Source organism: Triticum aestivum, chromosome 3B, assembly GCF_018294505.1.
Source record: "Triticum aestivum cultivar Chinese Spring chromosome 3B, IWGSC CS RefSeq v2.1, whole genome shotgun sequence".
In the NCBI taxonomy this organism is placed as follows: Eukaryota; Viridiplantae; Streptophyta; class Magnoliopsida; order Poales; family Poaceae; genus Triticum; species Triticum aestivum.
In genome coordinates this window covers 240,235,993-240,248,994 of record NC_057801.1, presented here as the reverse complement: position 1 = coordinate 240,248,994, position 13,002 = coordinate 240,235,993, and the positions used below count along the sequence as shown (strand labels likewise).

The window sequence follows — 13,002 nt, the reverse complement described above, 5'->3', positions numbered from 1 at the left end:
GCAACACAACGTAAATAGCACATGCACACAAATAACAAATACTCGCAAGCCGACGTGTAAAAGGGGTTCTCAATCCCTTTCGGGTAGCGGCGCCCAAAGATAGGCAAACGGACGTGAGAAAGTTGTAGATATTGATAGATTGAACGCCAAGTAAAATAAATTGCAGCAAGGTATTTTTGTTTTTTTTGGTTTAATATATCTGAAAATAAAAGGCAAATAAAAGTAGATCGCAAAGGCAAATAATATGAGAAAGAGACCCGAGGCCGTAGGTTTCACTAGTGGCTTCTCTCAAGAAAAATAGCAAACGGTGGGTGAACAAATTACTGTTGGGCAATTGATAGAACTTCAAGTAATCATGACGATATCCAGGCAATGATCATTATATAGGCATCACGTCAACGATTAGTAGACCGACTCCTGCCTGCATCTACTACTATTACTCCACACATCGACCGCTATCCAGCATGCATCTAGTGTATTAAGTTCATGGAGAAACAGAGTAATGCAATAAGAATGATGACATGATGTAGACAAGATCTATTTATGTAGAAATAGACCCCATCGTTTTATCCTTAGTAGCAACAATACATACGTGTCGGTTCCCCTTCTGTCACTGGGATCAAGCACCGTAAGATCGATCCACTACAAAGCACCTCTTCCCATTGCAAGATAAATAGATCAAGTTGATCAAACAAAACCCAAATATCGGAGAAGAAATACGAGGCTATAAGCAATCATGCATATAAGTGAAGGAAATATGCCCTAGAGGCAATAATAAAGTTGTTATTTATATTTCCTTATATCATGATAAATGTTTCTTATTCATGCTAGAATTGTATTAACTGGAAACTTAGTACATGTGTGAATACATAGACAAACAAAGTGTCCCTAGTATGCCTCTACTTGACTAGCTCGTTAATCAAAGATGGTTAAGTTTCCTCACCATAGACATGTGTTGTAATTTGATGAATGAGATCACATCATTAGAGAACGATGTGATGGACAAGACCCATCCGTTAGCTTAGCATAATGATCGTTTAGTTTTATTGCTATTGCTTTCTTCATGACTTATACATGTTCCTCTGACTATGAAATTATGCAACTCCCGAATACCGGAGGAACACCTTGTGTGCTATCGAATGTCACAACGTAACTGGGTGATTATAAAGATGCTCTACAGGTGTCTCCTAAGGTGTTTGTTGGGTTGGCATAGACCAAGATTAGATTTGTCACTCCGTGTATCGGAGAGGTATCTCTGGGCCCTCTCGGTAATGCACATCACTATAAGCCTTGCAAGCAATGTGACTAGTGAGTTAGTCGCGGTATGATGCATTACGGAACAAGTAAAGAGACTTGCCGGTAACGAGATTGAATTAGGTATGATGATACCGAAGATCGAATCTCGGGAAAGTAACATACCGATCACAAAGGGAACAACGTATGTTGTTATGCGGTTTGACCGATAAAGATCTTCGTAGAATATGTAGGAGCCAATATGAGCATCCAGGTTCCGCTATTGGTTATTGATCGGAGATGTGTCTCGGTCATGTCTACATAGTTCTCGAACCCATAGGGTCCACACGCTTAACATTCGATGATGATTTGTATTATGAGTTATGTGTTTTGGCGACCGAAGTTTGTTCGGAGTCCCGGATGAGATCACGGACATGACGAGGAGTTTCTAAATGGTCGAGAGGTAAAGATTCATATATTGGAAGGTTGTATTCGGACATCGGAATGGTTCCGAGTGATTCGTGTATTTTTCCGGAGTACCGGGAGGTTATCGGAACCCCCCCGGGGAAGTGTTGGGCCAACATGGGCCTAAAGGAGAGAGAAGGAAGCCCGCGGGGGGTGTCCGCGCGACCCCTCCAAGGGAGTTTGAATAGGACAAGGAGGAGAGGGCGGCACCCCCCTTCCCTTTCGCTCTCCCTCTCCTTCCTTTTCCCTTCGGTGGAAGAAAGGAAAAGGGGGGCGAATGCTACTTGGACTAGGTGATAACCCACAAGTATAGGGGATCGCAACAGTTTTCGAGGGTAGAGTATTCAACACAAATTTATTGATTCGACACAAGGGGAGCCAAAGAAAATTCTCAAGTATTAGGAGTTGATTTGTCAATTCAACCACACCTGGATAACTTAGTATCTGCAGCAAAGTATTTAGTAGCAAAGTAATATGGAAGTAACGCTAACGGTAGCAAAAGTAACAGTAGCAGTTTTATAGTAATTGTAACAATGGCAACGGTAAATTAACTAAGCAAAGAGCAATATGTGAAAAGCTCATGAGCATTGGATAAGTGATGGATAATTATGTCGGATGCGATTCCTCATGTAATAGTTATAACATAGGGTGACACAGAACTAGCTCCAGTTCATCAATGTAATGTAGGCATGTATTCCGAATAGGTCATACGTGCTTATGGAAAAGAACTTGCATGACATCTTTTGTCCTACCCTCCCGTGGCAGCGGGGTCCTAACGGAAATTAAGGGATTTTAAGGCCTCCTTTTAATAGAGTACCGGACCAAAGCATTAGCACTTAGTGAATACATGAACTCCTCAAACTACGGTCATCACCGAGAAGTATCCCGATTATTGTCACTTCGGGGTTGTCGGATCATAACACATAATAGGTCACTATAGACTTGCAAGATAAGATCAAGAACTCACATATATTCATGAAAACATAATAGGTTCAGATCTGAAATCATGGCACTCGGGCCCTAGTGACAAGCATTAAGCATAGCAAAGTCATAGCAACATCAATCTCAGAACATAGTGGATACTAGGGATCAAACCCCAAGAAAACTACACTACTAGGGAAAACCTTATACACAGAAGTTTATCAGCAGCGCGGTTTAAAAATGGGCGCTACTGCTAATTAGTAGTAGCGAGGGGTATAAAAACCGCGCTACTACTAAGTTGATAGTAGTAGCGAGGGGTATAAACCCGCGCTGCAACTAAGTGGTCTTCACCATGCCTCCCCGGACAGGCCATAGTAGTAGCAAGGGGTGTAAAACCTGCGCTACTAGTAAATAAGTAGCTATAGCGCAGGTAACACCCCCACGCTATTACTAAGCGTGTCCGGCCCGATCCACTCCCACCCCACCACTCTCTCTCTCTCATCCCTAAAAGATCTCTCTATCTCATCCTCGGTCCACCCCCATCCCGGGCGTCTCGCTCACCGGAGGAGTCTCGCTCGGCCTCCCCTCTCCCTGATCTAGCCGCCACCTCTCGCCCTCCCGCGAACTCCATGGCGACTGCGGCCTGATCTGCATCCTCGCCGGCCCTGCTGCCTCGCCGCCGCCCTGCTGACCCCGTCTACCTCGCCGCCGCCCTAGTCTTCAAATCGCGGCTGCCCCACTTCAACCTGCCCGCCGCCAGGTCCAGCACACCGTCGCCGTCGGCCGGGAGAGGTAGCTACTCCGTCTCCTCCCCCCTCTTCCTTCCCCTACCTCCCTCGTTCCTGCCTAGGCCCAGCGAGCCCCTGCTGCGTGCGTGACCAGGGACAAGCCCTTGATTTTTGTTTGATAAGGGATGAGGCCTGCCAATTTGTTTCTACGGAGAGCCCCTGCTGCTGTAGGCTACCAATTTGACCAGGGACAAGCTCAGAGTGGATCGATCTATTGTGGCCAAAATACACTGCAGTGATTTGTCCATGGGAGTACAACTTCCTTGAGCTTGTTCTCTAAGTGTGCACTGGTATTCATCTCCTTCTGATTGGACAAACTTCAGTTTTGAGGAAATGTCGTTCAGATGGATTACTACGCATGAGTGCTACATCTAGCATCCAATTTCCCCATGTTCTCCGGTGTTTACAGAGAGCCTACACTTATATCAATATTGTTTTGTCAACTACTGTATCTATCTTCTGTACAGAGAGCCGTATATGTTTCAGACCAAAAATTTGCTTCTCCGTTCCCTTGTGATTATCATGTCTAGGTGGTCAAAACGATTACAGTAGATGTATAGACTTTTCATTGTTTGTAGCTACTATGCTCATATTTAAGTTTGTTCATTGCTTCTCATGCTGAAAAAACTATTCTGTAGGGACTTGGTGTTGTAAAACTATTCTGTAGAGCGGCGTACAAGCTAGTCATGCGGGCTGCGGCGGCTGACGACGCTGGTTGACCTTCTCCTGTGCGTGCAGGGCAACATCGACGCTGGACCAGATGGACGAGCTGCAGTGCCAAACTGGTACCTCTGAATTTTGCTTCAGTTTTGCTTCCTGCTAATCTGAATTTAGGGGAAGCTCTGAATTTTGTTATGTTTTGCAGGGAGAGGAATAGACGCTCCAGCAGCAGTGGTATTCTCTATGCAATCAAACAAGAAGCATTTAGTGTTGTTTCACCGAATCAAAAGAGACCAAAATCAGACCACATATGATTGCAGATTATGCGTGTGTATGTGGAGAAGATAACTGGGTCGATTGATTTGATGTTAATTTGTTTGCTTCACTCTGTTTATTTATGGCTACGACGACGGCGGCGGCACACGAGGTAAATTAAACCCATCCCCCCTTCGCGTTCCCATCCATTCCGCCGCCCACCTTGTGCTCCTAGCTGACGAACCCCTTTCCTGCTCCCCCCTTTCCGGCGATTGAAGATGAGGCGCAGGTGGGCGCCGAGGGGGAGAGCCAGCAGCCGGCGCTGGAGTATGAGGAGAGGATCCACAAGTTCCTCGGCGTGGTAAAATTACCGACCTAACTCTGAATCCTAGTTAATTTCGCTATTGTCCTAATCACTCTGCGAACAAGCAGATCGGCCAGAAACCTTATGTTTGCTGTCCAGTGTAAATGGTGGAGCTCGAAACCCTGGAAGCATGCTGAACCTCATGAATAGACCTGAATATTTGTTTTAGGTAGATGCTTGACCATTATGCTTTGGAAGAGTGCACGAGAGTCTACCATCTGAAACTGTAGTTGACCAATCTAATTTGGCATGACCAGTTGTTGCATCTCGGTGATAAAAGGGTTAATAATATCGAGGGATTTTGTTCGACCTTTGCATTTTCCGCAGGTTGCAATTCGTGTAGCACAAAGTAGTATATTTATTGGTCCATATGTTTGTAGATAATAATGGATCTGAATGTCTGAATGTCACATTATGTCACTATAAATGTCGTTTTGGACTTTGATATGGTCTTCCAGTGTACACTTTGACATCATTTTTCTTGAAAATATGCTTCGTCGAATAAAATAGGCACATATAAGCAGAGTACATTTCATTAGGCTTGTTTTATCTGTTTGGTGTTATAGATGGTTGACGGGGAGAGACGACACTGCCGGTTTGCTGAAGTGGTAGGTTGCCATTCAGGTCAGTCCCCAATACTCTTCTTCCTTGGGCTCCAGAATTTACTTGCACTAGGGAGTTCGCCGAGCCACATTTAACCTCGTGAAGACAAGATTACGACTTTAGTACATTGATAGTCAACAGAAGAACACAACTAAAATATGCGCAGAAGTTGTAGAGAATGTTTGGGTGTGATTCCTGTCGGTGGAATGATGAAATTTTTGGTAGAGCAATTCAGGCATGTAGTTGGATGGATGAATATACCTTTCATACATCTCTAGGATTTACAGAATGAAGCTAAAAATTGCTTGAGCCTACTATGTTATATATGTTACGAGCATCCTCGGCCAGGTTAATTACTAATGATCTGAATTGCTTGAATAGCTGCAAACTTGTGGCCACACAAGTTAACTTTTTATATTTTACCTAATGATTTTTATACTAGCTAGCGTTTCTCATATCACAAAAGTTGTTGTTGCACTTGGGAAGAATATAGGATTTTCTGAAAATGAAAGCGAGTTCACCATGACTACGACAGATACTAGGTAGTTTAGCTTGGGATAGAATACAATGCACGGGTTACAACAGAAGTTATTTCTTGTCTCACAATTACTGATTTCTCTTTGTTCTCATTTTCCTTTGTTAGCTGAAACTATTCCTTGTCTACAGATAAGCTGAAATTTTATTGAGGTCAAAATTATACGAATGTGAATATTGGCCATTCTGCTTCTTCCTGTCCATTTCTTGTATAAGTAGTTTACCAAGTCTTCTCCAATAGTAATGCGTATGTCATGTATGTTCCTGTTCGCTCCCAATTTCCTGAATATCTATGATCTGAATATGCATAATTTTGATAAATTTGACAGGCACTCAGGAAGGTGCCAAGGAGATGTTGGACCAAGGCATGGAGGCACTACGAGCTGAAGAGCACATAGCTGCAGATGCTGGAGGCCGGCCCGGTGAGCCGAGGATTGGAGGTAGCGCTGATTGGTGTTTTTATGGAGAGATAGGATGCCACTGTTTGGTGTTTTTATGCATTTTGGTTTGCTTGTAACTGTGTTTGCACTAGCTGGGAGTAAGTGACTTGGCAAGAAGTGTAGGTGTTTTAATTGAAGGCATGAAAAGCCATGACAATATGTATGCTCTTACAGGATGTGCTCTAATGCTGCTGGTTTATTATAAATCTTGGATTAGTAATGATGTGTAATGCTGCTAGTTTATTGCAAATATGTGTTTGTTTTAGTTGGAATTGTATGTATAGAATGGAATTGGTGGATTTAATTTTTTTAATTCCTAATTAGTTAGTAGTAGCATGGGAAAACACCAAACGCCTTACTACTACTTCATTAGTAGTAGCGTGGGTTTGCATCCACGCCACTACTAACTTTTTAGTAGTAGCGTGGGAAAAAAACCTGCGGCGCTACTACTATTTCTATACTAGTAGCGCGGGTTGCGCCCGCGCTACTACTAAAATGTTAGTAGCAGCGTGGGTTTCACCCGCGCTACTACTAACTATTAGCTGTAGCGCGATACTAGTAGCGCGGGTACCCGCGCTGCTAGTAGCCATTTTACCCATGCTGCTAGTATCCTTTTTCCTAGTAGTGCTAACTTGATTATATGGTAAAACTCATCCAACCCATCACCGTCCAGCAAGCCTACGATGGAATTACTCACGCACGGCGGTGAGCATCATGAAATTGATGATGGAGGATGGTTAATGATGACGACGGCGACGAATCCCCCTCTTTGGAGCCCCGAACGGACTCCAGATCAGCCCTTCCGAGAGAAATTAGGGCTTGGCGGCGGCTCCGTATTGTAAAACATGATGGAACTTTCTCTCTGACTTTTTTCTCCACGAAAGCAAATATATGGAGTTGGAGTTGAGGTCGGTGGACGTCCAGGGGGCCCACAAGGCAGGGGGCGTGCCCCCACCCTCGTGGACAGGATGTGGGCCCCCTGACGCTGATTCTTTCGCTAGTATTTTTATTTATTCTGAAAAGTTGCTTCATGGATTTTCAGGTCATTCCGAGAACTTTTATTTCTGCACAAAAATAACACCATGGCAGTTCTGCTGAAAATAGCGTCAGTCTGGGTTAGTTCCATTCAAATCATGCAAGTTAGTGTCCAAAACAAGGGCAAAAGTGTTTGGAAAAGTAGATATGACGGAGACGTATCAACTCCCCCAAGCTTAAATCTTTGCTTGTCCTCAAGCAATTCAGTTGACAAACTGAAAGTGATAAAGAAAAACTTTTACAAACTCTGTTTGCTCTTGTTGTTGCAAATATGTAAAGCCAGCATTCAAGTTTTCAGCAAAGATTATGAACTAACTATATTCACAATAACACTTAGGTCTCATGTTTACTCAACTCAATGGCATAATCAACTAGCGAGCAATAATAATAAAACTCGAATGACAACACTTTCTCAAAACAATCATAATATGATATAACAAGATGATATCTCGCTAGCCCTTTCTGAGACCGCAAAACATAAATGCAGAGCACCTTTAAAGATCAAGGACTGACTAAACATTTTAATTCATGGTAAAAGAGATTCAATCATAGTCATACCCAATATAAACTAATAGTAATGCATGCAAATGACAGTGATGCTCTCCAGCGGGTGCTTTTTAATAAGAGGGTGATGACTCAACATAAAAGTAAATAGATAGGCCATTCGCAGAGGGAAGCAGGGATTTGTAGATGTGCCAGAGCTCGATTTTGAAATAGAGATGAATAACATTTTGAGCGGTATACTTTCACTTTCAACATAACAACTATGAGATCTCGATATCTTCCATGCTACACACATTATAGACGGTTCCCAAACAAAATGGTAAAGTTTATACTCCCCCACCACCAATAAGCATCAATCCATGGCTTGCCCGAAACAACGGGTGCCTCCAACTAGCAACAATCCTGGGGGAGTTTCGTTTAATTATTTTGATTTGATTTGAGCATGGGACTGGGCATCCCGGTGACCAGCCATTTTCTCGTGAATGAGGAGCGGAGTCCACTCCTCTTAAGAATAACCCACCTAGCATGGAAGATACAGAAAACCCTAGTTGATACATGAGCTGCTCGAGCATACAAAACAGAATTTCATTTGAAGGTTTGGAGTTTGGCACATACAAATTTACTTGGAACGGCAGGTAGATACCGCATATAGGAAGGTATGGTGAACTCATATGGAATAACTTTGGGGTTTATGGAGTTTGGATGCACAAGCAGTGTTCCCGCTTAGTACAGATGAAGGCTAGCAAAAGTCTGGGAAGCGACCAACTGAGAGAGCGACAACAGTCATGAACATGCATTAAAATTAATCAACACCGAGTGCAAGCATGAGTAGGATATAATCCACCATGAACATAAATATCGTGAAGGCTATGTTGATTTTGTTTCAACTACATGCGTGAACATGTGCCAAGTCAAGTCACTCGAATCATTCAAAGGAGGATACCACCCTATCATACCACATCACAACCATTTTAATAGCATGTTGGCACGCAAGGTAAACCATTATAAGCTCCTAGCTAATTAAACATGTCATAAGCAACTATAATCTCTAATTGTCATTGCAAACATGTTTATTCATAATAGGCTGAATTGGGAACGATGAACTAATCATATTTACAAAAACAAGAGAGGTCGAGTTCATACCAGCTTCTCTCATCTAAATCAGCCCATCATATATCGTCATTATTGCCTTTCACTTGCACGATCGAATGATGTGTATAATAATAATAGTGCACGTGCATTGGACTAAGCTGGAATCTGCAAGCATTCAATTCAAGGGAGAAGACAAGGTAATATGGGCTCTTGGTTAAATCAACAATCATGCATATGAGAGCCACTAAACATTTTTTGGTCTTCTCCTCTCGACCCCCAAAGGAAAGAAAAGAAATAAAACTATTTACACGGGAAAGCTCCCAACAAGCAAAAAGAAGAATCGAGAAATCTTTTTGGGTTTTCTTTTAATTACTACTACTACAACATGGAAATTAAGCCAACTAATTTTTTTTGGTTTTTATTAAGGTTTATCAAACACACAAGAAGAAAGCTAGAAAAAGAAATTAAACTAGCATGGATAGTACAATGAAAAAGTATGAGCACCGACAACTAGAATGAGTGTGTGAACATGAATGTAATGTCGGTGAGAAATATGTACTCCCCCAAGCTTAGGCTTTTGGCCTAAGTTGGTCTATGCCCATGGATCATGGCTACTCTCTCCGGTGTACTAAGGAGTGTCATCATATTGCCACTGGCTGGCGATCTCCTCCGGATCCCACTGATAAGATGATGGACGATAAGGGTCAAGTGGTGGTTCCGGCTCGGGCTCTGGAGCTGATGTCTGGCCACGGAGCGCATAGATGGCCTCCGGCAAGACGAGGTAAGGGCTTGCAGTTAAGTCAAACAAAGAGGGCGCAGGCAAGATAATAGTCTCACTGTGTTTCTTATGAAATCTCAAATTATACAAAAGCATCTTATCATCATTTTTAACAATAAACTCATGTGCTACCATGCTCTTATAATCTAGAAAAGTAGGGGGCAGCAGTTTTTCCTCTTTCTCAAAATGCCTAATAGGTATCCTGAAATGTTTAGCAAGGCGTGCAGCATAGATATCTCCAAAGATGGGGCCCTTTATACGGTTCAGGCTTAATCGTTTAGCAATAATAGCGCCCATACTAATAGAGTTATCACGAAATAAAGCATGGAACAAAATAATAATATCTGGAACACTAATGTTTCCACAGTTTTCGCGACCAATTAAGCATTGACTAGCAAATATCGCAAAGTAGCGTAAAACAGGAAAATGTATGCTAGTTATTCTTGCATCGGAAACCTTCCTCGTTTCCCCTACAGTAATAGTATCAATAAATCCATCCACATCTTTACAATGTGGTTCCTCTAAGCTACCCCCGAAAGGTATCTTGCAAACTATGCAAAATTCATATAGTGACAGCTCCCTAGCCACATCATATAAATGAAACACTACTGAAGGAGGTGATTTCTTAGGATAAGAGTAGAAATTTTGCACGAAAGTATTGGTGAATAAGAGATACTGTTCAGCCTGGTCGTGGAGGAAGTCAGTGAGGCCCGCATTATCAGCCAAAGAATAAAAGTCATCATAAATCCCGGCTGCTCTCAATAAATCATCACAAGGCCATTCACACGGCCGTACTTCCACCACACGAGGAAGATTATACTTGGCCATTTCATTCTCCTTAGCTTGTTTATCCTTAGAGCCTTGGCTAGAAGAGCTCCTCAAGAAAAATCTCTTCATCTTTTTCTGAAAATTTCTGAAATTTTTAGTAACTCCAAATAAAAGTGAATCAAACTCAACAAAATTGATAGCAACTACTCCCACAAGTGCCTAGAGACTATATCATGCATTAAAATTACTTGGGACCATATAAATTTGACATGCAAGCTCAAGAACAGGGTCACCTAGGCAGCAAAAAATTGCAATGAATAAAGCACTAGAACAAAAACTAATTGGACCATTGGAGGAGTCACATACCAAAGAACAATCCCCCAAAGCAGTTTTGTGAATGGAGCCTTGAGCAAGGAGATCGAAAATGGCAGCAAAATGAGCTAGAACTCGTGCTTGAGCTGGATGGTGATTTTTTTGGGAGGAAGAAGAAATGTGTGGGTGCAGGAATAAGTGGAGGGGGCCCACCGTGGGCCCACGAGGCAGGGGGCGCGCCCTGGACCCTCGTGGCCAGGTGCCAGCTCCCCCTGTTGTATTCTCAGTGCCAGATATTCTCAAATATTCCAGAAAAAATCATATTAAATTTGCAGGGCATTTGGAGAACTTTTATTTTCGGGATATTTTTTTATTGCATGGATAATACAGAAAACAGACAGAAAATATTATTTTTACTTTATTTAATCTAAATAACAGAAAGTAAAAGGAGGGTACAGAAGGTTGTGCCTTCTAACTTCATCCATATCATGCTCATCAAAAGGAATCCACTAAAAAGGTTGATCAAGTCTTGTTAACAAACTCATTCTGATAACATGGAACCGGAGAAATTTGGAATAACACTAGGTTGCCTCAATGGGGATATGAACATCCCCAATAATAATAATATCATATTTCTTCTTGACAGTAGGAAGAGGAAATTCAAAACCTCCAATAATGATAGTTGCAATTTTTCCAATAGAATTGATGCTATGAACTTGAGGTTGTTTCCTCAGAAAGTGTACCGTATGCTCATTACCATTAACATGAAAAGTGACATTGCCTTTGTTGCAATCAATAACAACCCCTGCAGTATTCAAAAAGGGTCTACCAAGGATAATCAACATACTATCATCCTCGGGAATATCAAGAATAACAAAGTCCATTAAGATAGTAATGTTTGCAACCACAACAGGCACATTGAGGGAGTCCTGGACTAGGGGGTGTCCGGACAGCCGGACTATCATTGTCTGCCGGACTATCAATATCCGCCGGACACCCAGACTACGAAGATAGAAGATTGAAGACTCCGGCTCGTGTCCGGATGGTACTTTCCTTGGCGTGGAAGGCAAGCTTGGCGATACGGATATTTAGATCTCCTACCATTGTAACCGACTCTGTGTAACCCTAGCCCTCTCCGGTGTCTATATAAACCGGAGGGCCTTAGTCCGTAGGACGATATACATCTCAACAATCATACCATAGGCTAGCTTCTAGGGTTTAGCCTCCTTGATCTCGTGGTAGATCTACTCTTGTACTACCCATATCATCAATATTAATCAAGCAGGACGTAGGGTTTTACCTCCATCGAGAGGGCCCGAACCTGGGTAAAAACATTGTGTCCCTCGTCTCCTGTTACCATCCGCCTAGACGCACAGTTCGGGACCCCCTACCCGAGATCCGCCGGTTTTGACACCGACATTGGTGCTTTCATTGAGAGTTCCTCTGTGTCGTCACCGATAGGCTTGATGGCATCTTCAACCAACAACGCTGTCCAGGGTGAGACTTTTCTCCCCGGACAGATCTTCGTATTCGGCGGCTTTGCACTGCGGGCCAATTCACTTGGCCATCTGGAGCAGATCGAAAGCTACGCCCCTGGCCGTCAGGTCAGATTCGGAAGCTTAAACTTCACGGCCGATGACCGCGGAGACTTGATCTTCGACGGACTCGAGCCACAGCCAAGCGCGCCGCACTGTGACGATGGGCACGATCTAGCTCTGCCGCCGGACAGTGCCTTGGTGGCCGCACTCGGATCCGCTTCGGCCATTAGCCCGGAGCCGATCGCCCAGATCGAGGGTTGGCGGATAGACGCCGCCCTGGGGGCTTCAACATCCACGGCGATGGAGCCGAACACCAATCTTGTCCCTTGCGGAACTCGTGAATCCGAGGCGCCGGACTCCTCGCCGGACTCCGAACCTCCCGCGCCCCTACCAATCAATACGGATTGGGCGCCGGTTATGGAATTCACCGCCACGGACATATTCCAACACTCGCCTTTTGGCGATATCCTAAATTTACTAAAACATCTCTTGTTATCGGGAGAGTCCTGGCCGGACTATGGCCAGGATGGTTGGAGTACGGACGACGAAGAAATTCAGATCCCACCCGCCACCCACTTTGTAGCCACTGTCGAGGATTTAACCGACATGCTAGACTACGACTCCGAAGACATCGACGCTATGGACGACGACGCCGGAGACGAACAGGAACCAGCGCCTACAGGGCACTGGAAGGCCACCTCGTCATATGACG

At 43.6% G+C, this 13,002-nt stretch overlaps 1 long non-coding RNA gene across 1 annotated transcript; it reads left to right on the top strand.

The window, feature by feature from the left end:
- The first annotated feature begins 3,082 nt into the window (after window positions 1-3,082).
- On the top strand, window positions 3,083-6,486 carry LOC123069518 (uncharacterized). The gene is made up of 6 exons (XR_006432601.1): window positions 3,083-3,411; window positions 4,046-4,192; window positions 4,273-4,494; window positions 4,601-4,683; window positions 5,253-5,310; window positions 6,153-6,486. It is a non-coding gene; the product is annotated as an uncharacterized lncRNA (long non-coding RNA).
- The last annotated feature ends 6,516 nt before the right edge of the window (window positions 6,487-13,002 follow it).